This window comes from Lepisosteus oculatus, chromosome 6, assembly GCF_040954835.1.
Source record: "Lepisosteus oculatus isolate fLepOcu1 chromosome 6, fLepOcu1.hap2, whole genome shotgun sequence".
Classification (NCBI taxonomy): domain Eukaryota; kingdom Metazoa; phylum Chordata; class Actinopteri; order Semionotiformes; family Lepisosteidae; genus Lepisosteus; species Lepisosteus oculatus.
In genome coordinates, this window is record NC_090701.1 from 8,432,739 (window position 1) to 8,459,651 (window position 26,913).

The 26,913-nt window shown below is 32.2% G+C and overlaps 1 protein-coding gene across 4 annotated transcripts in view; it reads left to right on the forward strand.

Moving 5' to 3' along the window:
* cdh18a (cadherin 18, type 2a) overlaps nucleotides 1-26,913 on the forward strand; it is a 336,613-nt gene that overhangs the window by 148,873 nt on the left and 160,827 nt on the right. For all 4 annotated transcript variants that reach the window (XM_015354610.2, XM_015354611.2, XM_015354609.2 and 1 more), the window contains one exon: nucleotides 15,358-15,475. The gene's annotated coding sequence lies outside the window, so the exon portion shown is untranslated. The remainder of the gene's footprint in view (nucleotides 1-15,357; nucleotides 15,476-26,913) is intronic.

Consider the following 26,913-nt stretch of genomic DNA (forward strand, 5'->3'; position numbering starts at 1 on the left):
GATTTTTAAGGTATGTTTGCTCAGTTTCTTGAATCTGCAGTTTATGAAATTCCTTCTTGCATTCCTTGCTATGTAGTGGCCTCAAATTTATTGTCTTGTCTTTGGTGTTGGTGAATCTCTTCTCTTGACTTGAGAATCAACAGACCTACATTGTTTATGGCCAAATGTGTTTATGGCCATGTCTGTACAACTCTAATCTCTCCTTGAGAGACAGGTTCACAGTTCTTGCAGCCTTTTTGGAGGCGCAAGGAGTAACAAATCTGCTGATGCAGGCATGTGATGCAGGACTAGGTACAAACATATCCTAATATCAAATAGTATGATCAAATAGTATAATCAACACAACTAACAGAACAACCAAATCACCGGTTAAGGAATGTACACAACTGGCTAGACTGACATTGACATTGATATTCATGACAGTAAAAAACATTTATTTTTGTATTTGGAATAACAAGACATAATTAGATTATGACTGCAGGTACAGTTTTGAGATGATATGCTGAAAAATGAACTTGTTAATCATGATATATTATAAGGATCTTGTAAAACAGAAATTTAACAACACACACCTCACCACTTCCACTTAAATATCCATGTGGAGAAAAAAAGTGAATTAATTGTTAATCTGTTGGACACAAGTTTGTTTCTTCTTAGTAAACTGGATTTCCTTTCATCTATAAATCGACAGTAAGATGATTAAATGAAAGTGTTTTTATGTTTTTACTTTTAATTTAAATCCACTTCAATTTGAACAGAAAGTCAGAAAACCCAAAGCAAAGTGGACAACCCAATGGAAAAGCAAAAAGTACTTAATTAAATAGTAAATACTTAATATAATTGAGTACATCATTTATATCTAAATGTACATTAGGAGTGAAAGACCAAAATGCACGAAGCAACCATTAGCAGGCACTTATGATTAAATCGAAATCACAGCAACATGGCTAATCAGAAAGCAGTGGAAATGAATGTGGATACACAGTGTTTTGGAGAGATGAGATAGATGGAAGGGGTAAGTGTAGCACATCAAATTAGTACATACTGTATATCATAATTTAGGATTTAAATTATGGGAGGATATGTTAAAAAATATGCAGTGCCCTAACAAGACCTCACTTACAAAACTGTTCAATCTTGATCATGTACAATCTTGATCATGAAAACAATTTACTTCCTTCATGTAATCTCTGGATGAGATCTTTGGATCACTTAACTACTGAAAACCAAACTAGATGGGCCTTGACTCATTTACAAAATTTCTTATGTCTAAATCTCCGTAATACTTGAGGCACTGTGGTGAGTTCCCTTATATGTGTTAATTTTACACATCATGTTGTGATTGTGTCAAATAATCTCCATTTATCTGCCCTTGAAAAGATCTTTTGTTCAACTGGAGAATGACTTTTAAATTAGGCAGTTGCATAAATCTAATGCAGTTTTAGCAAAAACATCTTGGAAATGTGGTATGCAGAGTCTTAGATATTCACAATGAAATGGGAAGCAGGAGATGTCACTTCACACACCTGCATCTAGCTTAATGTGAAGTGAATTACACACTTCATGGAGCAAAACGTCATTAAACCCTTGCTATTTTCATGAAGTACACAATGGTGTTCTCAGCCAGTAAACAGCAATTCAAGAAGAGGTCAATTTACTAATCGTACCGACTTCTTCCACTCTCTTACATATAAATACCTTGCTGTTAAGCAACCCTCTTGGGTTAATCTCTTGAACTCCCACCTTACTTTTCCAGCAGTTCATTCCGCACGAAAAGTGAGGGGTTCTGGCAGCCTCCTCCTTACAGGCAGGTTGCTGACTGTACCCACAAGCATGTGAGTTATGCCAAATAAACTGTGATACATTTTTTTTCTCAAACTGCTGTGACATTATTCTGTTTCTAATATACTATTTTTCCAATAAAATTAAAATGAGATAAAATACATATACTTGTATGTGATCTTATTTATGGGTAATTTGTGTTATGTTAGGTTAACATATAAATTTATTTGAAACATACATTTTACTGAAACTCATTATATGGGTGGCATGGTAGTGCACAGGGGCCCAGGTTTCAATTCCAGACATGTTGTGCTATCTGCATGGAGCTTCTGTGTTCTCAATGTGTTCATTTCCACTGGGTGCTCCAGTTTCCTTCCACAGTTCAAAGATATACTGGTGGGTTAGTTGGCTTCTGGGAAAATTTCCCCTGTGTTGTCTCTTCAAGTGTGCCTTCTTCGGGTCTCATACTGCTGACATGTTGTGTCTCATTTCTTTTCTGCATGGAATAATCCTTTACCTGTTCTTTTCCAACCTTCACATGCTAATACAGCGACATCTACCTGAACGTCTTCAATCCATTTCTGCTGAATGTTACCCACTATGCCTTCAACTAAATCTTTTTCTATATCTCTTCACCATTCTTTCTTCTCCTTTCTGGGCTACTTGACCCCTTCTCCCACTAAACTGGCATTCCATCTCTTCACAGAAATCTGTTCCAAGACCAGGCTTTCTAAACAACTTATTTTCCTCTACAGATGTCATTATTTAAATATCATTCCTAAAGAATTTCCTATGGCATTTAACATCTTTTCATTTGACTAAGACACCACGCTTGAAGAAGGCTCCACAGCCGAAAAGTCGTGTCACTTCTTTGTCTGTAAAACAATCACTCAAGAGTCTGATCTACAGTGAACTTAACAAGGACTAGGAAACAATATGCATATATAAATAACTCTTGGTGGTTAATTAAGAAAATTGAGCTCTTTTTATGAGCTGTGTTACAATGTTGATAAGACCCTACATGCAAGTGATAATATGGAAATAAAGTAAGTTTCCTAAGGATTCAGTCAATTTTGTCATTTTAATGGTTCAAAGACCTATCATTAGTTAAAAACCAAGTTAAAGAACTGGATAAGCTCAACTACAGTTATTTATGGATTTGAGTCACAGGCATTGTCAGTTTAGCATGGAATATGCTTCATTCCAATTGTTCCTTCATGCATGTAATAAAAATTCTCAAGCTAATCAAGTTAAAGCCAAACTTTCACTGTACTAAAACCTCAGATTCTTGGAACTTTCTTTATTGGTTTGTTGACTTTTTCTTGACCATTTCATTTTCTTTGAGGCCTCAATTTATTTCTGTATTTTCTCAAGTTGACTTCTAGAACCTTTAAACTTTAAATGATGGGAAACCCACAGCTAAAATGACTTTATGCACAAAATATTTAAGTGTCTCAGTCTTACAACTCAAAATAATAGTTTTTCTCCATTGGCATATCTGTTTATTGATTACGCATGGTTTATTTTTTTTTCCTCCCAAAATATAGTTTTTATTGTGTAATAATCCTTTTATATCGAAAAATAAAACATTAACTAGTGTGTTCCGTTCTACATTTTAGAACAGTTTATCCACACAATAATTTCAATTTGTCTATCAAATTACTCAGCAATTAATTTGACATTGATTATTAGTAATTTAAAATAAATTTTACAATAACATTTATTGAATAAGATGTGGAAAATTAAAGGTTTTAAAGAGGAATTTAAAGAGGTTACATTAATATTTTATTTAAAGTGTGTGTTCAAGTGTCAAATCAGTAAAAACACTGTATTATTCATATTAAAACCATTGAATTTAAGTTTATAAATGTGGTCTTCATAGGTCTGAAAGGTTCTCTTTTATTCAATCATAAAAATTATAATCTAAAATATTATTTACCCAGAACCATTGAAAATAATGCCAGCATACTGTATATGATCTGCATGTTTTTCCCAGGCTTATTTAAATATTCTGATTTTCTTAGTGAGAATACATTAACACCAGAAAGGTACAAAATCTGAAATAGCTCAGGTCATTTACATCAATCAAAACTGAGCCCTGTCTCTTGGGTATGCAATCTATAGTATATTTTTTATAGAAAAGAGTTAAATGCAGATGTATCACGTCCATTTCTCTTCAAATTTATTCTCTGATTCTTTATTAAAAAAAATGTTATTTCTTTGTAAATTAAATAAAGTAATTAGGATGGAGCTCTCCCGTATGTTCACGGTGACTTATAAAAAGTGACAATTCAATATATTCAGTTGTTCTTCTCTAGATCTTAGAGCCTTGACAAAGTAATTAACATTTCAACAGAGTGAATAAGTACTACTTTATCCTTGCATATATTTTTAAGTCTGAGTCTGTGATCTCAGAACTATGGACTATAAGATGCACAAATTTTATTATGCTTCATTGTACAGTATATTCATATTAAAAATGTCTACACAGTTTTTAGATTTCCATTGAAAAATGTTCATAATATAATAGTTGATAATCTTATTGTGTTATTTACACTTGGTAAAGAAAATTAAGCTATTCAAAATCCAATTATTCATGAATGCAATAATGCTATGTTTCAGAAAAAATACATAATGATGATGACTCAAGCAATAATTAGATTTTAATATATAAACTAAAACATAAAGTAAACACTAAGCTGTAGAATTTAGTACAATCTTAAACTACAGGGTGGATTTGAAAAAAAAGTATAAAAATAGTTAAGAAGCATATCACTGCTGCACAGAAAACAAAGCAATGAAAAATGAAAGAAAAGACACGTAACTGTAGAAAGCCTAAGAGGATGTGCTAGTGTTAACAAGGGATGGTGACACAAAAGTTTTAATTGTAAGACTGGAAACATCCTCAGATACAAGGATGGCACAATTCAGCTTATTCTGCAGACTGAAGCAACATTTGCAGTTTCAACATTTTACATTCAAAAGTTACTTAGCCTTTTGTTTGATTAAACTGTTACATTTTAAATTAGTAGGTTAGTACAAAGAATATTATTAATATTATTAAGATAGGAAGATACTGTATATTATTTTCCCAAATAAGAAACTTATCATCTGTGTCATCTTGCAACATAGAAGCAAATGTCTACACAAGCAGGGGCTAAAGCACAGTATTTGAGGTTCTTGAGTAAAATATTATTCTTTCTTTGTTTTCTGTAGTATTGTTGTATTTAAGTAATTTTGATCTAAAGCAGAAATTTAGCCAAACTTAAAACATATACACAGATTGTCATAAATTATCCAGCAAGTACATCAGTAAATTTCAAAATACCAATTAACCTCGGTTTTCAGTTGAAGACATCAAGATACCAATATATCAAGCACAAACTCATATAGCTTTGGAGCAGTTTGCAGCCATTTTTATTTTTTTGTGATGTTATTTTGAAGTGTAATGGAGAATAAAACTAATTCTGAATAAAATGACCATTAGGTCAGCTATATATATTATTTTTAAAAATTGATATTTTCAATTTGAAATGTCTAATATATTTTATAATTAAAATATGAAGTAAACATATCCAATAATAAAATCTAATTAATATGTATACTACTGTATATTGAAGTTTGTATTAAATTTATATATCACAGAATGTTAAATATTAACTTTACATTCATGATCTCTTAATGTATGTACAGTATCTTCCAAATCTAATGGGAACACTAAGTTAAAATTTATTTGTGCTTTTCATTCAGGCAATTTGAATTTGTGACAATAAGATTATGTGAATGATCAGTATAAATTGAAGTATAAATAAATCTGTTTTATTTTTGGATCATCCCTTGCATATATTTGATCAAATGTTATAACAAATTATAACAATGATTCTAACAAATAAAAGTTGTGACATATTAGTGCAATCACCTCATTTATGTCCCATAAGAATTGGAACAATACACCACATGAATAGTATAGGTAGTATATCTCTTTGAAGCAATAACTGTATGTGGTTTGCTACCTATTGAGCAAACCAAACTCTTTGTGTTATTAGTCAAGATGATTTGCTGCAGACACTTTGAGATCTTGTCTCCTTTGTTTACTGTAGCTGAATATTTAGCTGAATATTCATACTATTGTTATGCTGAATGGTGAAGCACTATAGAACAAACATGAAAGAATTTTCTTTAAGATAACCAATCAAAATGTTTCTGTAAACTCCATTCTGCTAAAGCCATCATTAGATGTGTCATCAATGAACACAAGTGAGCCAATTACAGAGGTTGGCATGTATGTACAAGCCACTGTCTCTGTGCATACACTGTTTGGTATTGTCTCAGCCTTCTGTGAACTATATTTTATACCTTTACCACTATACTTTGGAGGTAGTTGCTGATTTCACTGACAATAATATACCTGATAAATAATCATTTTTAAATTTACCTCTATTTTTTTCTCCTTTTAGTAGCAATTGAATTGCCCATCTATCTCATTTAGTTACTCATAGAATGGATTGAACATATTAGAGTTAGTTTCAAACTTTCACAACCTTTTGTCTAAGAAAATGTCCCTTGCTGTAAGTGCACTTGCTTGTAAATGTGCAGCAAACGTTATAGGTTTGAATTATTCAGTTTTAATTCCTCTCAGTTCTTCATATTCTAACATTATAATTGTCTTATTGTTTCTCTGCATTATCTAAGATGTAAATGATTTGTCACCATAAGATGAAATGATAATTAGCATTTGTCTAGCAGGTGAAACTGATTAGTCTCTATAAACACCTAGTACTTTTGCATAAGTTGCTTATTCAGGCTAAATATTCTCTAAGATATCTTCAAGTTTTTTTTCTAGCTGTATTAAGTCTGTTTATTAAGTCTCCCACCACAATTATAATTAGATATAATGACCTCCAGGTTTATTCATGATTCTGATGAACTATGAAAATAAAATACAGTATGTAACAGAATGAGTTGTAAATTGGATAATTAATTTTGTTTAACACACTTCTAAAATTTGAAAGAAAATATAAATTCAGGAGACACACTACATGTAATTAGCACCAAAACAACTTCTTATTTCTGACCAAGACACTTCAGTTAAGAAATTGTTCTGTGACTCAAATCTCAGTGACAGCAAGACCAGAATCTCATGAAAGTTTAATTAAAAAAATAACAATGAGAGCATATACATTTTACTTGTAATTAGTACACTCAATCAACACTATCTAATGAAGCTAAAATTGTTTATAATTTCTGATATAACCAGAGAAATATAAATAATACTAATTCAGCTACACCAAAAACGTGTTCCTGTTGTGTTGCAAAGTTCAATTTGAACTAATATTCATAGCATATATGACATACATGTGATTAGTATTTTCTTACTCTGTAAACATTCCTGCTAATAATAATGGTAATCTTAATATTGATAATGATGTACAGATCCAGCCATTCAAAAATGCACAAGGTACGCTGTGTTAAAATGTGGTGGGCGTAGCGCAATATACCAGATCAAACTGCATGTTAACTGAAATATGATAATAGTATCCGGAAGCCCCTTGTAAAAATGCCAGGTGGAGGTAATAAAGCTTAACGTCTCATGTACAGCATTTGAGCTGTCACCAGGAAACGCCCGGTTTTGAATCCCGGTCACTGCAGAGGGACAATCTTTTTCCAATTAAGAATTTAAGTTGTATACTCTTTATACTTTTAAGATTTTTAAACTGTGTTTTACAGCAAGTTAATCATTAAACATTACAAAGTCAGTATATTTTATAAAAGCAAGATTGCTCAGTTGGCAAAAAGTACCAAACCTTCCAGCTTCATCATAAATATTTTAATTATCCATAAATATTTTATGCATCAAAGTTTTTAACTTGGTAACTTACATGGGTTCTGGTTTTAACATGCTTGTTCTAACATTATTAAGCTTATATTCTGTTGTCCGTAAATAGTTATAACATTTTATCCTTTTCTAAAAATACATAGTAAGGACACAACTTGCTGTTATTGTAAAAAGATAAATGTTGTACTGATTTAACATCACTTGATAGTTATATTAATATGGAATCATGTAACTAAGCAGCTAAGGTATCACAGGTGGACATTTTGGAAACATTTTGACATTCGTTTCTTTAAAAAAAAAGTTATATTGTCTTTGTAGTGGTAATGAGCACTGTAATGTAACGAGCTGCACCCAGGCGGTTCAAAGCTGGATCGAAGCGTTATTTTCGGTTTGTTTCTCATATAGCCGAATGCATAAAAATAGTCCACAATTATAGCTTGTTGTTGACTCTGGCATGAATTTGTGTATCGGATAAATTAAGTGATGGTATTGTGATTAAGGATTTCTTTAATTCCCTCATTTAGCTGAAACGGATAAGAAATCTTGCATTAGTTATATGTATTGGAAGGTGCTCTGTTTTATTAACACTCCGACTCAAACCTTGTTCGTACAGTGTTATAGATGTGGGTTTATGTCATCCCCATTAAACAACATGCTCACGCTCAAATTCTGCTAAATTAGAAGCATTGCAGAAGGTGATAAACCATACATTATTTACTGGAGCGCAGTTGAGTTCAAAGAAGGAAGTCTGTGAAGCCCCCAAACATTGATGAGATTTCACGATTCTGTACAGATTACAGAAAAGCTAATGCTGAAACTCCACCACTTAAAACGTTTTTTACAAGTGTAAATCCACCTATTTTCTTACCGCTTTATCCAGGACAGGTAACTGTTTCACCCCTCCACCCCTTCCCTCTGCCTGCCTGACCTGTTCCCATTTTTAACCATTTTGTGTCACAGCTGGTGAGAGAGAGTAGGGAGTTTTTTATAGTCAGATTTAACGTATGTTTGAACACAGTCTTGCAAATTAATGTTTTTATAAGATGTGAAAATGCAACAATTTATCACATTGCTAATTTTAATACTAATTATTGATTACTACCAGATATATAAATACATATATTTAGATCCTTAAATTAATATTGTTATGAATTTCTTTAGATTAGCAATTCCATATTATATTCCCTATTTAACAGATTCTAAAAAGTATGAGGTTTTTTACTGCGATAACAAGCGCAAGAATTCATAGAAAAAGTTAAAACATGGAATACAGTTAATGAATTGAAGTTTGTGAAAACAGTGACAAATCATCCCGAACAAAATACATTTTTAAAATACAGCAGTTTGAAATTATAAGTCATTATTTATAAGACATTTAACTTTGAATGTGTTGTGATATTTAGAAATACCAACAACTTCAATATAGTGTCTATAATATTTACTATTTTAGTTTTTCAAAGAAATGTTTATTTGTTAAAAGAAAATTCATGACGAGAGCTGGTTTCGAATCTCCAACCTCCAGCATGCAAAGCACACACCTAAACCATTACACCAACTTAAGCTGTAGCTACTGTGATAATTTGAGCTATATGAATATAATTCTATCATTATTAATTTCTTTAGATATGCGATTCCATATTATATTCCCTGTTAATCAAATTCTACAAGGTATGCATTTCTTTTACTGTGATAAGGATCGCAAGTATTCATAGAAAAGGTAAAAACATTATAACAATAATAATTGTTAATAATAATTTCTCGATCTTAGTTTCTTATAACACAATTAACAAATTACTTCATGTTGTTTTGTAGATATTTGTAGATATTAAACAATCTCATTCTTAAGTAATTTCTCCCTTTTGTGTTCTATTCACCATTAATACTTTAAAATAATACACATACAAATTGTACCTAATGCTTACCATTCACTGTCATTTCTCTATCTTCTTTAGATAAAGGTTTTAATGCCACAAAATACTAGTCATTGTAGAACACATAACATGTAGATAATTTCTGTATGTCATATAGAAAATGACATCTATTCACAAATTCCTTTTTCTGCCTTTTCTTTTGTGTTATTTTTTCAACACATTGAATAGCAATTTTAGTTTATTGCCTTCACATACACAATAAAATAATTTAATTTAAAGACATACTACAAAACAAGACTGTCTTCTTCTTGGCACAGAAGTTCATAACTTTAATGTTTTTCCCCAGTTCCCAAAAAAGGGTGAGGTGTGGATATGACATTAAGAAAGTGCATATTACTAACCACAAACTTCTCTCTATAAAGAATGAGAAAAATGGGAATAATCCTTTAAAAATATAGAAAAACACTACATGCTTCTACTATAAAAGAGACAGCCACAGTTTCTTTCCCTTGAGTCTGTCATTCATCTAGTCAAGACACTAATAAAACTGAAATATGATTTTAGTTGTTGTGTGAGATTGAAATAGAGACTTTTAAATTATTTGGCTGCATATAAGTAACTGCTTGACTAAAATAAATGCTTGTTTGAATGGGAGACATCTGACTCAAAAGGAGCAGAATTCTTCAGAGCTTTACAGTGAGTAATGCAGTAATGACTGGTCTGAAGGAGAAAATTCTAAGTTTTATTTTTGTACACTAAGATAATCAATTAGTGTGCAACATCAAAAAATGAATGTTCAAAGGCAAGTTCAATATTTAGATTGTGACTGATAATATATTTTAACACAATTATTATTTATATCTATAATAACTTCCCCCATACACCGTTTAAACCATGTTCCAATACATTTTATCAGGGTTGGCTTCTTTATGTATACTTCTATCTTCGATAGATCAATATTCTTTCACCCCAAGGCCTCTTTGATGCACAGAAAGTACAGAACACTGTTACCTAAAATGGTTGCATGCTATGATAAGCTGCTGACTCAACAAGTTAAAAGAAGTTCTATAAGCATGGCATAAATGAAGGAAAAACACAAAGATGTAAATGTGAATGCACTACCATGTTTTAGATTAGGGCTTTCAGATGATCAAGTTGGTAAGCAAAATCATTTAACTGAGATTTAATAGCGAATACAAAATGGATCTTAAACAACTGTTATTTGACTCTTCCAAAATAATTTTGAAAGTAATATATCTATTAAAATAAATCCAACCATGTGCATGTAATTTATTAATGAAAATCAAATGAATACTTTCCATTGACAAATGTGATGCTGGAGTCCAGAAATAATTTAAGTTATACACAAATACAATATCACAAATTTGCAGAAACTACATTTTCCCATGAATCCTTACTCAAAAAATATAAAAATATTTATATTTAATACAATTATTTTTTCATTCTATGGATTTATGTTTTTACAAAAATAAAGTATGTAGATTTTGTATATGATGGAAATGGCTATCAGTCCATCACAGGAAACATACGGACACAAACACATTCACATTAGGGTCAATTTTCCCAGAAGACAGTTAACCTATCAGTATGTCTTTGGACTGTTAGAGAAAACTTCGAGCACCCAGAAGAAACCCACAAGAACACAGAGAAAACATGGCTCTCTGTGATCAGCAGCTCCACCCAATTGCACCTTTTACTTACACTTGATGTCTTGACTGAGGTTATATTAGTATTAAAATAAAGATTTTCTTTCCCAGAAACTGTGAATAGAATGCATTAGGTATAAAATCAAAGGACTGCTATTCCTGTTTATTTCATTTTGTATTGTAGCTTAACAGAAGAGACAGTTTTGAAGACAGACTCAAGCTGTGCTGTCCTTTCACACATGATAATTAACTGCCAGCTACTGTAACTGCCATTTTATATGAGAGAACAGTTTTGATTACTTTCATTATTTTAATGAACATCAAGACACACACTACCCGTGAAAGAGCAGCTTAAAAGCAAGAAAAGTCACATTTCTTGTGTGTCATCGTACCTGATGATTATATAAGCCTATAATTAATTTTTCACAGTAAAATTTCCTTTTCCTTTTTCCAAGTGTCTCCAGAAGCAATAGGCTATGATGGTTATGGAGGTTTTATCCAAAATTACCCAGATTGATTATATGTTCATCAAATATATTTTTTTTCTGTTTAGCGCTACATATTAATAAAATCATGCTTGAATTAGTTATTGTTTAGTGATTCATAGATAAAACTTTTTGTTGTTCTGATACGAGGTGATTTATAAGAGGGACAAACTGACTTTATGAAAAAAAAAACATGCCAAGTTTTTTATAATAATATGCCAAGAATCTAGGTCAGTGAAAAATTGATAAATACTGTTTTTCATGTATTTGGCTGCTTTGATATTACAGTATATTGAATTTTAGCTTTTACTAATGATTATGATCAACTGTTTTTCTAACTTTTATTTGACCTCCAGATGTGTAAATATTGTGGGAAAAGCTATGAAAAATAAATATTCAAAAATAACTCTAAATATATCAACCTCTAAAAATGTAATTAAGAAAAGCAGTTTGTTTTTTTCTTTTGAACTCTGGCTTGTAAAGAGATTTTCTTCTTGCCTTGTGGCGACAAGGATCATCTTGTTGAAAGATTATGGGTGAAGGATTAGATTGACACTGGTTCTGCAGCAACAAAAAGTGGAGTATAAAATTCAAAAAGCAATCGGCAAAACAGGATAGTAAACTTGCCATCCACATTGACACTTCTAATATTGTCATTAACAACCAATTACGTAATTTGATTTAATAAACCTAGTGAACTTTTTGTAGTTTCTCCTGCTTTCATATGCTATATAATTGCCAAAAAAGCACAATAATGGTATTTTAAAGAACATTTACTCATTTCCAAACCAATGTTATCTACAGATCTAGCCATTAAAAATGCGCAACGTATGCTCCGCTAAAACGCAGTGGACGATCGGCAACAGACTGCAAAGTACTGCATGTGTTTTTTAAATAGGGTGAAATACCTTGTAATACCACCAGGTGGAGATGGGCTTAGCTGAGCTGAGCTTAACGTCTCATGTGCAGCATTTGGGCTGTAGGCAGAAAATGCCCAGTTTCAAATCCCAGTGAATGCCGAGGGAAAATCTTTTGCCAATTACAGAATTTAAATTGTATACTGTAAATAATTTTACTTTCCACCTTCTTCATACTGTAAATATTTTAATTAAGCATAAATATTTTATGCATCTTTAACTTGGTAAATTACATTGGGTTGTAGTTTTAACATGTTTGTTCTAACATTATAAAGCTTATATGCTGTACTTAATAAAAAGTAATAATGTTCTATCTTTTTCACATGGACTTGAACCTGACTCTGCTGTGTTGCACAACAGTTTTGCCGGCTGAGCTACAGAAGACCTCCTCCAGCACCAGCAATTTCTTTAGATATGCGATTCCATATTATATTCCCTATTAATCAAATTCTAAAAAGTATGTGTTTTTTTACTGTGATAACTTTTTATGAAGTATATAAACTTAATATAGTCAGAAGGAGCTTGTAAAAACTTTTTTCAAAATAACCACAGTATGCAACCGAGTGAAAGACTTTGATGCTTAGTGTTTATGAAGAAAGTGGAATACTGGTGTCTATTTTTTTAAACTACCAATACCAGCCATTTACAGTCTACATGATATGTTTATATTTCTAAATTAACATAGTTTATGACCTTAAGACACATTATGTTCCTCTTCTTTTTATAACCAGCTACTAAAATTTCCCTTTAGTTGTAAAATTCCATATTAATATTCAATACTAAGTTGATTTAAACATGCACAGTAAAGAGATTAAATGAAGCACCACAAGTGCCGTCTGTGAGTCATTTTGGCTAGCCAATCACATTGTGCGGTATTCCGCGCTAATCTGCAGATAATTTAGCAAAGTATGGGCTTTTACTGTGCATTTTGAATGGCTGCATCTATATGTATTTGAGCATTTTTACTACAAGCCAATGATAGTCATATCTTAATTTTTATAGAATGGAATACTGGAATATGGAGATAATGGAAATCTTTATCTCTGATTCACTGGGTGAACATTTGATAAATTACATTTAGATAAAACCAGTACTGTTAACATTACATTCAGGAAGCAAAAGCATTAACTACAAATATAAGATTGAAAAATTAATTTGGAGGAGTTACCAATGAAAGGTTTAGGTGTTCATGTTGACCCATCATTTTCCTCTTTTATCAACAAATTCACAAACTTATTATAGCGAAAATGTGAAAATCTCTTTCTAGCACAGATACATTGAAGACATGATACAGATGCAGCCATCTAGAATGCACATCAAACCCTCCATTAGCGGTAAACAAATTGAGTTGTACTGCAATGCGTTTTGGCATGCCAAATTCAGCACTTCACTTCCCAAAGAAGATCAATAGGTGGCACTTGGGGTGCATTAGATGTAAGTGAAACAGTAGCTTAATTTAATCTGTTTTACCACTTCTTCAAATCCACTTCAATGTGAAATATTAATATGGAACCTAAAGAGAACCCAAACTAAAGGGAAATGTTGGTGGCTGATGATAATAATAACAAAATTTAATATTGGCTCCATATTGTATTAACAATATTAATTTATCTATATAAATATATTTACATAGCTGGTAGTGGTAGCTGAAAATAAATAAAAAATAAGGTACACAACAGTATTCCTCCTTCTTCATAAAACTTTTCTGCATCAAATACTTTAACTCAATCACTTGCTGTTTTGGCGAACCATGGAGTACATTAGTTCATATCGCGAGAATTACTGTTCAACAGTTACTGTATTTATGTGAAATATGTGCATATGACCATATAAAGCAGAATACCAGAAACTCAATATAGGTTGAAATTATGCATCTTGTTATGAGTATTGAAATAATCCTTTCTTTGAATCCCTGTATATAGTGAAGACATGTATCAGCTAAATACAACTTATCATTCAAATCACTATTCAAAACTTATTTTCATCGGACTCTATTTGTTTTTTACATTTTTATTTGCTTTTTAATTAAATCTGTTTTTAAAGCTACTATGTATAATATACTTTTAATCATTTTTTTGTTTTATAATTACTATTTATACATACCGTAATTACTAATTATTTTCTATACTGTATATACTTAAAAATGATAATTCTGTTAGTGTTATCGAGATAGCAGCCTGGTAAGAACATCAAGTCTGGCAAGTAGAGCCACATAATCATATTCTGGAACAGATTACTTCTGATGGGATGTCAGTTTGAAAAACTGTAGTTTAAAAAAAATAGTTGCATAATTATTGACTACAAAGATCTTTTCATGATACTGAAATTGTTTTATAGTTACAAATAATTCTTTAGTATTTTATTTTTGGGGGATAGCAAAAGGTATTATGAATGAATTTTAAATTGGCTTTTAACTGCCATTTACTTCAAGATATTACCAGATTACCTTCAAGCCTTTTACAAAATAATAGGTGTTTTTTTGGCAATTTAATATTAGATTTGACTAGGTTATAAAAAAACAATGAAATATTTATATTGTTTTCAGTTCATAGTTATTTTTCATACAGAGTATATGTAGATGAAAATCATTCTAAAAAAGTTCTCAGATAAAGTAACTTTATTGCTCTGTTGATCTCATTTAAAACGGCAGTACACAAATGCTTCACTGAACAGATGTGTCAGAAACCATTTATAACAAGGCAATCCTTTTATGCGATTTATGTGCCTAAGATGATAAGGAAGGATTACTTGAGAATTAACAACAATCCAAGTAGAACTGGTTGTTTTCCTTTTTTTCAGAGTCTTCTATTTACTTGTGATCACCAATACCACTCTACTAAAATTTAACTCAAAGGAAAAATTGCTTCCTTCTCTGGCACTACAAACCTGAAGACTCAGGCTAATACAGTTTAATGAGGTAAGTGATTAAAAAGTTTAACCTGTCTGTAGAAAACTACATTTTATTGTTATTTCTTTGACTGTAGCACATTCTTCCAAACCACTTTTGAAAACACCACATTTGTACCAGAAATATTTGGACTGATAAAGTATTGTAGTATTACTGACACCAAGACCTTCATAACCTTTATCTTTGTAAAAATAGAACTGCGTAAGGCACTGGAATGAAGAAAATAGATAATTCCAGTTAATAAGGTTCAAAGAATAGGACATGAATGTTTTATGTTTTATTTAATGATTTATCAGTGAAATACGCTCTTATGTTACATTGTTTTGTTAGCATCTGATTCAGGTTTTTGTGGTTGACTTAAACATTTTCTAATAATTTCAGATCATTACATGAAAAAGCTGTTTAGCTTCCATTTCTATATCTAATTTATATTGCATTTTCCATTACAAATGAGAAGAAAGTGTACGATTTATTGTTGTGTTTAATAATAATAATTAAAGTTTTTTTAGATGATAGCTTATAACTTTCAACCAATATGTAAAAATAATACTATATTAGTATTTAGTATTTTTTTCTTTTTCATGAAGGAAATAGCTTAAAAGGCTTTATAAATGTAGTTGTGGTTAAATGCTTCCTTGGAGTAAGCTTAGAGCCAAATTTTCACAGGATCCACATCATCTCACACAAATATATAGGAATGATATTCAGGTTTTTTTTTCATTTTGGTTATCCTTTAAATCTTGTCATTTTAAAACAATTTCAGTTGAAAGTATTATGGTGTCATTAAATCTTAATGCATTAGTGCACTATTGTGGGATTGTGAAAGGTGACTCATGATGTTTACAGCAGAGACATATGATTTAGAAAACAGAAAAAATAACAAAATGTGGTTTGAATGACAGCCATCTATACCCGGGAACTAAAGATAGAAAAAATGTTTGCATGTTTTGTTTCAAAAAAGCAACACCAGTGTCACCCACAGAAATAAAAAAATATATATTGAAGCTTTTCTGGTGGAATAAAGTGAAAGCTTTATTGGATTTTTGTGCTTAATGACTGTTAAACATTCAGCCAAAGCCTGGGGCTGTTCCTGTGATAGTAGATGAGTAAAAAGCAAGGCCAATCTAATAAGAGGTCACTGTCTAGAATTCATTTCCACTTACTAGGAGTGCCAAGTATTTTGATAGTCTGTGAAGAGCAATAAACATTTTCAATTCTAATATATATACAATGAATTCTTGCTGGCTATCCATATCTGTTATGTAACTTAAATTCGAACTACTTTCATTAGAATGTAAAATAACTGTTAAGTATAAAAACATTATAGTAAGCTGTGTTCACCCAGTGAGGTTTCCCCCAATACAGGTATGCCATAATGTGTCACAAAAATGTGACTATAGGTTCCCTGAGCAAAGGATTTTCATTAAAATGTACTGATCCCTGAAATGGCTTCTGCCTCATTGTAGCTCCATGCACAAAATTTATTTTTCCATCTATTTTCTCTGAATTCCAGACCAGAGTAGCATTGTGATGCTCCGAACATCACAATTCTCACTTACATTTCTACTGTGCTTGTGCATGTAATTGTATATATATTTTGTGTGCTTCATCCCTGCATTATGTCAGCTAAACATAAAGGGTCAACCAATCATGATGCTGAAAATAAAAAAGAATTAAAGTGATGATTTTAATGGAGAAAAAGTCAGTTTTACATAGACTGCAAGCTGAGGTATCTGCAGCTTCACTTGCCCAGGAATGTGGTATCAATGAATCTTCTATCTGGAAAAATGGGAAAAATAAAGAGAAAATATGTGTCTTTGTTAAAACTTCACCTTCAGTTATTATTATTATTATTATTATTATTATTATTATTATTATTATTATTATTATTATTATTATTATTATTTTTATTAAATACACAATATACTGTATGTTGTATAAAATGTCTAGTTCATAGTGTTAAGAAGGAATTTTGGAAAAATCTTTTACATAAGGTATTTGTTTTTTCCGATGTCTCCTTCAACACATTGGAGGGGGACTTACTATATATTCTTTTAATTGGAAGTCAAGAAAATGTAAATATTTCTCAGCACGTATAAATAATACCAATAATTTTAAGTTAATCTAATAAAAGATCAACTGAGGCTTAACCTGGTATTGAAAATTCAGTTCTATTCAGATCTGCCATTGATAAAAGGACAGATGTATAAAATATTTGGTAAAGAATAAACTGTTTAGTTAAAAACAATGCAACCAAGTAGCAATCTTGGCCGCAAAAAAAATATTTTAAAGACATTTATAGAGTTAAATTTTAAACATTCTTTGCATAAGTTACTGATAAATATTTTTTCAACATGTTGTCTATATTAAATGTCATCATCCAGGTGTCTTGAATTTCTTAAATCTTTTTCAATTTCCTTTGCAGTTTCTATTGAGTTTGCTCATACTCTTATTTCAGTATCATGTGTGAACGTCACGGGTTTGTTCACTATACCAAAATCTAGATTAATTCTATAAATCAGAAAGTTCAGTTATACCAATACAGATATATCTTTGTCTACCTATTACAACACTTCTAGGCAAGGCATTCATCCCTTATCAGTATACTGTTCTCTGTCATTTACCAGTTTTTGATCCATGTACAGTACATCAGTTTCTTTGAAAGCATTTCATTCTTTCATTAGAATCCTTTATGAAAATCTGAATATACCATATTATATGCACACTCTGTGTCCATCACAAGTGTTGCTTGTTTAAAAAAATTGGTTAAGCAAGATTTGTCCACATCTATGTTGTCTATAAACCCAAATCCTATTGCACTTTAAAAAAACTTTATTAATATTTTAGTTCGAATTATCGTTTCTCTAATGATGCACATAAGCATATAATACAAGTAAGGTGTATTCATTTATAATTATATACATGAATGCAGAAAACAGATATATAACCCTGCAACTCACAACTGACAACCCACTGAAGTTAAGCTGGCGTGAGCCTGGCTAGTACCTAGATGGAAGACCTCCTTGGAAAAGCTAAGGCTCCAGCTAGAAGAGGTGTTAGTGGACCAGAAGGGAGCTCTCACCCTGCAGTCCTTGTTGGTCCTGATGCAGTAGTTTAGCAATGTATTCCCCATCATGGGGACTGATGGAGACTTTAATCTTGTAAAAAAAGCACCGTCCTTCGGATGAGATGCAAAATCTAGGTCCTAATTCTCTGTGGTCATTAAACATTTTAGGACATTTCTCTAAAGAGTAGGGACATAACCCCAGCATCCTGGACACATTTTCCCCTGGCCTTTACTAATCACTGCCTCCTAACAATCCCTATGCACGAACTGGATTCATCACTTTGTTCTCCTCCCCTCTGCTAGCTGATGTGTGATAAACGTACTGTGAGCACTTTGGCTGCATCATCCAGGTGGGTTCTGCATATTGCTGGTTGTAGAGGGGAGTCCCCATTACCTGTAAAGTAAAATTAGTAGAATCTGTTTAACTTAAGTGTCTATAGTACCCAATGGGACTTCCACTTATTCTTTACAAATATTGCTTAACACAGAACTTTTTAATCCCTCAGTAAAAACCATATGTTCGATTTCTTCCATGGTGAATTCCAAAGTGAAATTGTCATTTAATATAACAAGTCATTTCCCTGTCATCTTCTTAATGTTTCTCATTATTATCTCACAGTCCCTTTATTTCATTCTTTACTATTCCTTTCTGCGTATAAAGGTGAAAAGAAATGTTTTCTTATTTACATTTAATCTTCTTTGCAAAATCATTTTTTAACTCCCTCTTGGCCTTTACAATGCCAATGTTTACCTTTATTTAATTGAATATACTCTTTTTCCCAAAATCAATCATAATGTTAAATAATTTTATAAAGTCTTTTGTTTCTCCTTATAGTAAGGTTGGGAGATCACCAAAGAAAATTAGTTTCTTGTTGCAGTACTCGGTGTTGGTGGACAGTTGGTGGGACTCTTCTCTATTGGCCAAAACCTCCAGAACAATACCCAAATATAGTGACTGGGTGATATTGTAATTTAGGAGGAACCATCTTTTGGATGGATGGAACTGAAGTCTTGACTACTTTGTCATTAAAGAACACATTACACCGTACTACTACACTTTACCCAGGTGGATGCAGCATAGTGGTAGGTGTACAGAGACCTTCATATATGCAAGTCAGTTTAGAATCCTTTGTTATGAAATGTGCTATATTATTATTATGCAAGTTATTATTATCAAGAACATCAAAAAATAAAAGTACAAAAACAGTGGAACATTTACTGAAACAGTAAAACGTTTACTGTCAGTAGCTAATAATAACTTTAAAGTCTTTGCCAAAGTGGTATGATTGAATGAAACAGCACTGCATTGATTGTTGAAGGGTACAACATACTGAGACTTTTCCATACTGCAGAAAATTACTCATTTTATAGAAGAAACATTTCTTTGTTTTTTTAACTTTTTTTTCTTGATGTCAAATTCTAAACTTAATACCCATTGTGAAGTGCACAGTCTCGGTGCACAGACTCCACTGGCGAACCTGACCAGCTGCAGGAAGCCAATTGTTCAGGTGACTCTTTAAAAACAGGAAGTGGAATCTTCTGGTGTTGATCTAAGAGAGATGATGTCTACTGCTGGAGGGATCAGAAGGCAAAAATCTTGCGTGCACCACTCACCAGAGAAGGACTGACCAAAGAACTTGTGAGTTTTTAAGGTTGTATGAAGAGTCTTGGTGAGAGACACTCTAATGTTGAAAATAGAGAAGAGTTTGAGAGAATGTTTTTGGAAAAAGGCTTTGTGGTTTGTTTGGGGGCTTGTAAGTAGTGTAGCTGCCTGGCCATGATAGTGAGCACGTGTAAAAAGTTTAGGCAGGAGTTCAAAGAAGCTTAGGTTTTTGTTTTATGGGTATTTGGTTTTAGTTTTTTGTTTTCCCTGCATCCTAAATAAACTGCACTTGGGTGTTTTCAAAGAGCTGTGTTTTTGGTGTGTTTGTTGGTCCAGACCTACGTATTTTTTAAAATCCTGGTATGACATGCCCCTGGGTATGTCACACCATGCTATACAGAAGTTTGTAGTTCAGGTGGGTAGCTGCGTCAGCATGCGTAGGCTGCAAAGGAACAAGTAATAGGTTTATTCCATGCTGAAAAAAAGAAGAAAGAGAACACAATGTTTCGGCCGTGGAGCCTTTTTCAGCATGGAATAAACTTATTACTTGTTCCTATACAGAAGTTTGGTTTTCACTGCATCTTTTGTACCTTTTATTCTGTTGCATATTACTTTTCTTTTTTATATCTACAAATTATATATGTATTTATCTGTGCATTTTCAGAAAGCCCCATATTCCTGGAGATCATAGGGTTCTGGCAATCTGGAGCTTAACCTGGAAACATAAAGCATTAGGCAAGGCAGGACTGGACCTTGGACAAGTCCATACAGGGAACACATGTGTACAGGCACATTTTAAATACACATGTGAATTGTACAAAATATAAACAAAAAATACTCAAACACAGCTCTTATGACTGATACTTTAAAACCCACTGTGTAAATGCTGAAAATACCCAGATTATTCTAATCTCACTGAAATGTTCATATATTCAAATTCAATTAACAGAAGCCTAATTCATATACAGCCACCCACCGGATCTCCTACAGGATGGCCATTCTTCTGCAAGAAAGTCCCAGGTCATTTAAACTAAAGTATGTTAGTATCACTAAATAAGCTTCAAATTGCAGAGGGCAAAACAAATTAATTAATGATAATTGGAAACCTGCAGCTGTTAGTTAAATTAAACACTATTAAGTTTTAGAATAGTAATAAAGCATACCACAAGAAAATCAAGTAGTGTATAGTCCTGTTTTTAGCTATGTTTATAAGTGATTTACTATTTTATTCATGTTCTTCAGCTAAATATAATGTATACTTAACCAAAATCGGAAACCTATTTTAATGTGTGCTTCATTTTAAGTGTCATCAAGTTAACTGCACAATCATTATATACAGTACATATATAAACAGGCTATTAGAAATCCACAGGAAACTGTAAAAATGATAAAATGTGCAAATACATTGGTCTACAAATGTAAACCCTACACAAACCAGATGCACAAATACAGAAAAGAGATAATATGGACATTGAATGTGGGACAGAACTACAATATAGCATGTGGTAGATCAGAATACTGTACATTTGGTTTTGAAAGTTGGCATAATACTCTTATGAGCCTGTCTTTTCATTACCTAGAAACTATTATAACAAAATTAATAAAACTTCTTGGATTAGATAAGATCACTTTATTAACCATATACAGTTTCTTGCATTAGGAATTTGTGTTTTCACATACCTCAGCTTGCTCTCCATGAGACACACAGACAGGGAGAGAAGCTTGGGGTCAGCACACAGGGTCAGCCATTGTACAGCACACCTGCAGCAGCTGGGGTTAAGGGCCTTGCTCAGGAGCCCAATGGAGTAGGATTCCTCCACCAGCCGCAGGATTTGAACCGGCAGTCTACCAGCCACAGGCATAGATCCTTAGCCACAGAGCCACCGCTCCTATAGCCTGCTGTACTGTAAATCTCCTCTGGACTATTTCCAGAGTAGCACTTTTTTTATCTATTGTCATGACAGCTTAGTTATGCAAGACCAGCATTTTCAATAGCCAGTCTGACTATGTCACCTAGAATCATATTTCTGTTCTTTAGTACTATTCATCTTTTCTATAACTTTACATGAAATACATGTCAGTTCCATTGGTCTGTAATTACTTAATTATGTTTTGCCCTCCTTATATGAATGAGTGATGCATTAGAAATTTTCTAGGTAATGTATATTACCTCTGTTTGAGTGACTATTAAAAGGGTTTTGATATTGGTCTATGAGTAACATCTGTTTCCTTAAGTATAGTTGGCAGATTAAGATCAAATCGTGGAGATATGTTTATTTGAAGTGTTTCTGGTACCTGTAACACTTCTGTTCTTACCATACTTATATTTATTTATGCCTGAATTTGTCAACTACAGTTTATCTATCAAAAATACCTTGTCCTAGGAAAAAAAGAGAAAAGACAGTGCGCATTGACTCTTGTCAATCAGCAAATTACAGAGTTGATGTAAGTTACCAATGCAATTTGCATCCTGTGCTTGTTCTTACAAATATGCAGTTTTCACTTTTTGTTGAACTTATGACAGTTGGAAGTAGCAATTGATATTATTATATATTATATAAACATTATGTTTCATAATTAATATAATAGGAAAATGTAAAAGTAATGATTGCATAAGTATTCAAACCCTTTGCTGTGGCAAACCTAAATTAATTTACAATAGGTATACAAAATGACATTAACAAGCCACACAACTGATAAGGCCACATTAGACCAAATTTGGATTTTTATTCATATTGATAACAGTTACAGACATTGCTGACACTAAGTGAATTCACAAATGTGTCAACAAGGAAGGGGCAGAGTGAAGTGGAAAAATAATAGTTCTTATCATGTGGCATTTTCCTATGACTAACTACATGAAGAGGTATTTCACATTCAGTGCATATAAATCAAGTAGCTTTGTCATGCAATTTCTCTCTCCTTCCTTCCAGGTTATAAACTCATCAACTGATGTTCAGACTGTAGTTACTGAAAATGTTTTTTTCTCATTGCTGTTTTGCAAAGGTTGCAATGAACAAGACTTAAAGACTTTTTAACAGAAAAAAACAATCTTTAATAAACTTCTAAACAATTCATGAGCATTTCAAATGTTTACATTGAAAAGCAAGTGATGTTTACTGATTAAGACTTTTGACTTTGTACAAGGAAAATAAACATATAGCCCAGTTCTTAGTTTTACCCCAGAGACTGTTACTCTGTTGAAAGTAAATCAGTTGTAAACTAGAATCATTATTTTCAAAGTGATTTATTCATAAAGAGTCTCTGAAGTTACTCAAGTGGTGTAGATTAAAAAAGTCAGAAATAAAATTAATAATACTGAATTAACTGTCAAATTTGAATGTTTATTAGCATTGCATCATATAGCAGCATTTATTAATATAATTGGAAACTAAAAGATTGGAAACTAAAAGCATGTAACAAAATGTTGCCTATTTGAAATAATTTTCTTTTTTAATTTAGAAGAAAATTATATTTTTATTTTCTAGATATTTGATAACAGTGTAAGTGGCACTCCCAGATTCATAGCATTCATAAGAGGTAAAAAGTCCCTTTTTATAAGACATCGGTAATTGCTTGGTACAACATAACATTTGACCAATTGTCAACAGTATGACCATTGAACACCTGAAGAAGGCTTCACAGCTGAAACATTGTTTTCTCTCTTCTCTGTTCAGCAAACATAATAGAATATATCTGTGAAACGGTATGTTGTGATACCAAAGGATGATTGTTCACTCAGGGATAACAAGGAGAAGAGTTAATAACTTCAAGTAAAATACATCAACTATAAGTTATGATCTTCCTCATAAGTTTTATCAGTCTCAAATAATTACACCACATTCATATTCTCAGATACAAGTAAATATGCATCTAATATTGTGAACCATACGTCATATGTGTTTGGAATAAAAGTTCAATGTTTGAGAACTGTATTGTGAATAAAGAAGTTTTATACTCAAAAATCCATTAGTCAAAAGTCCTTGATGAGTTCAAATTTCCCTGTGAGAAGAGAAGAGCTGGCTTCATGGTCCAACTTGTCAGTTGCTTGCTCTGCGCTGGCAGTGTCCAGTTGCCAAAAGGAGAGAGAGAGCTAAATCGGCAGCTAGCACAACTCTCGGGCAGCTCTGCAAGGAAGTAGTCAGTGTACAACAGTTAGGTGCAGCTGTAAGGTAGACAGTTGGTAGAACTTGATTTTTCCAGGTTATAGGTTGGTGCTGAATATGCTAGTATATAATGCAAGGATCTTGTTTGATTTTGATGATCAGGTGAAAATAATAGTGGGTTTGTGAATACAAGATGTTGTCTGTAGCAAAAAGAATATTTATACTTCACTGAGTCACTGTCTTGGCCTGGCGTCCTGGAGAAAAGTTTAAGTCCTGACTAGGACTGCTTGCAACCTTTATGTGGTTGGAAAGGTCAGAGAGCCAGTTTAGTTAGAAAGAGATAAATAACCAGTGAGGTAACCAATGAAAAATTAGTTGGTTACCTGCTAGGTGTAAGGTGCAGCATCATAGTTGGTGACTGGTCAAGAATCGTATCAGGTATTGTCTTGAAGGTTATTCTGTGGTTCCCTCATTGGTGGATCTTCCTTTGGGTGATGAACAGTTATCTTGTAGTTTTGCTAAGAAAAAGACTATAGACTTGATGGAGCCCGCCTTCGGGATATACCATTACAGGGTTCAGCTTGGATAAAGCTTTACAATGTCTCTTATCAGAGGTCCTCTTACAGCATTCCACTTATAGAGAAAGCACCAAGCTGCTTGGGCAAGGCAACAAAAAGGTTCTTAGAAATCTTTAATAACATTTAGTGCTAAGTGAAATAATATGCCTTGATTCTACAAAGTATATGCACTCCTTTCTGTCTTTAACTTAAATTCAAAATGAACATGTATTTACAGGAAGGTTACTTTTTTATTTTCGTGTTTTTACTTCATTAATTTGATTGACAATAAGTCAGCTTTATTATGAATTTTACTACAAAGGTGACAGATATTGTTGTTTGTGAATTCCTGACAGTATTTTAAGATCTGTTGCCTAAATTAATCTCAATTTAGATGTATTTGTTTTGATTGTGATAGCTTCCCCACAGAGAAATATACTACAAAAAATATGTGTACAACATATGTGGTGCATAAACTAAGCCTAATGATTTATTATCTTAATGAAAAACAACTCTAAAAAAACTAAAACTATATGATGAAAAATCATTGCCTCTTAATTAGGATACAAAAGAACTTTAGCAGTTGAAGAAGGTTTAAATGAAAACAAAGATGTCAAATTTAAGTAAAAAATATAATAATACAGAAACTCTATCATTTTTCAGATAGATTTTTCTGACAGTCAACTGAACAACAATTTTCACAATAGTTTTTTTCTCAGTGACTGGAAGATGTTTTCCCTACTTGATTATCTGCAATGTCCATTTCACAGACTCCTCTAGAATTGTTCAAATGTTCTTATTGTTTTATAGAAAAATGACAACAAAACAAGCTGAAAGATGACCACTAGCTGTCTTTTCTAATAGATAATTGTTTTTATTAGTGTATGATGTCCATTTCTTGTTGATTATAAGCCTGATGGTTTTTGCTTCTGCACATCATAAGGAATACCCATCATACTGAACATTTGAGGGGTCCTGCACATTCTATCAGGGTCTATCAGAAGCAGAAATTAAATGAATGATTAAACACAGAGTTTTTTAAAATTACAAGTAAAGACATTTAATATAGTGTCAGATTGCACTGCTTAATTATCCACATTAAACTATGAAACTGAGAAAACCTTTAGAAAATCCTATAATAGATCTGTAGAACCAGAATCACAGTATACTGAATTTGTTAATTTGTGCAATTCTTTATGACAAAGGAAATGCACAAAGCCCATTAAGCAAACAGTAGGCCACTTATGTACGCTCAACTTGAAATCACTTAAGTGTGTAATTTTTTAGCAATGCTTATTTTTAAGTGTAATTTTTCTATATGTGCAATTTAGAACATTTATGGAATGATGCTATCTAGTCTGTATACAAAAACATCAAAGCCTGCATCTTACAATTAGTTCCTGTGGGAGATCATAGCCTAAGGTGCTGCAAAATGAAACTGCATTTTCCAGAAAGTGGAAATGCATGTATCTATTGGAGGGAAGGAGAATTAATGTTGCAATTAGACCAAGCCATATGGGTAAGATAATCTGTTGTCATAGAAGCTTCTTCAGTTAACTGCAGGAACCAAGCTCACAAGAGTGGTCTTTTGCTTTCTAGAGAAAAGCAAACAATGTTACTGTGAAGGGAAATGATTTGTGAAAGCTGCATTCAAAAGAGAAGATAATGAAATACCTGTGAATAATCCTGTAGTCTATGCCAAATAAAGATTTTTCTTGCTGTCTTATGATAAACCTGAATCTTAGTTCACTAGTAAAATAAACTACTTGTCACTGGTCATACAATATCATTCACGATTGGATGTTCAAAACTTCTTCATTCTTGCTATCCCTAAAATCCTAAGAATTATAGCATTTCAGTATTATTCAAAATATCCAGAATATGAACAAATATTTTAATTCTGCAATGATTATAAATGATTTTATTTTATATGAAATATTGAGTGATTTATTTACAATATATCAACATTTCCATGCAAAAATGTATTCTAAAACAAAATGGGATTAATCTCTTCAGTGCCAAGATTAGGCTTTTTAAGATGCAATGAATTTAGTCTGTGGAACACATTGTTCGCTTATTACCATAAATTGTTCACATATTACCATCCAAAACAA